The sequence below is a fragment of the Cervus elaphus genome, chromosome 9 (assembly GCF_910594005.1).
Source record: "Cervus elaphus chromosome 9, mCerEla1.1, whole genome shotgun sequence".
NCBI lineage: Eukaryota > Metazoa > Chordata > Mammalia > Artiodactyla > Cervidae > Cervus > Cervus elaphus.
Genome location: NC_057823.1, coordinates 67,286,483 through 67,287,467, shown reverse-complemented (window position 1 = coordinate 67,287,467; position 985 = coordinate 67,286,483). Strand labels below are relative to the sequence as shown.

At 31.0% G+C, this 985-nt stretch overlaps 1 pseudogene; it reads right to left on the bottom strand.

Annotated features, from left to right (window-relative positions):
- Positions 1-273: 273 nt before the first annotated feature.
- On the bottom strand, positions 274-477 carry LOC122701202 (annotated as a pseudogene).
- Positions 478-985: the final 508 nt, after the last annotated feature.

Genomic DNA, 985 nt, shown 5'->3' with positions numbered 1-985 from the left:
GTTTGTGCCTCATCACTCACAGATCAAAATCCTTGATGGCTGACCACTGCTTGCAGGATCAAATCCAAAATGTTCAGCATGACATATGAGATTCCTCATGATCTGATGCTTTCTTACTTTTCCAATTTGACCACCATGTGCTTCTTTTTCTTTCCCATTAGTGCACACATTTAAATGTACTGTTCCCACCTGAATAAATTTTATTTACTGTTTACTTACTGTTTTTATTTACTGTTACACTGTTAGCAGTAAATTTTGTTATCTGTAGAAAAATATGTTTTTCCTCTACAGAAAACAGAAGCAGGAGAGCCAGTCTGAATCCTCAGGGGAAAAAAAAGGTAGATGGACTGGAGCAGTACATATTTGCAACCTATTTAGAAATTTAATATACTGTCCTCAGATAGAGGACATATCAGATATTAAACTGGTAAGAACAGATACCACACTTGATCTTAGTCCAAAAGGCCAAAAAGCGATACCATCAGGTGTTTCTTATTCACCTTAATAGATTTGACCAAGGAACATATTTTGAAACATAAAATACTGATTTTTAAAATTAAATCAAGGTATATAATGCATGCTTGAATTTAAGTGTATGGCAGTTAAAATTTTTTTAAATCCAAAACAAGTTGCAAGAAGATTTTTTATAGTTACAATATTATTAATAAAATAGCCAATTCTAAAACTATATATCATGTAGAACACATTTATTATGTGAAAAACAACTGTCCTATTAGAACTATCCATATAAATACTACAGAAACTTTACAAGGTAGGTGTTATATTTCCATTTACATGTGAGGAAACTAAAGTCCTAAAGGATTGATAAACATATTCAAAAACATTCAGCCAATAAATGCACAGCAAATATTCAAATGTCATAAGTCAATTCTTAAATAAGAAGCATATTTTCTCAAAGGCAGATTACCACAGGAGTATAGCAACTACATAATAAAGTTATAAGTTTTAATGTGATATATGCTTT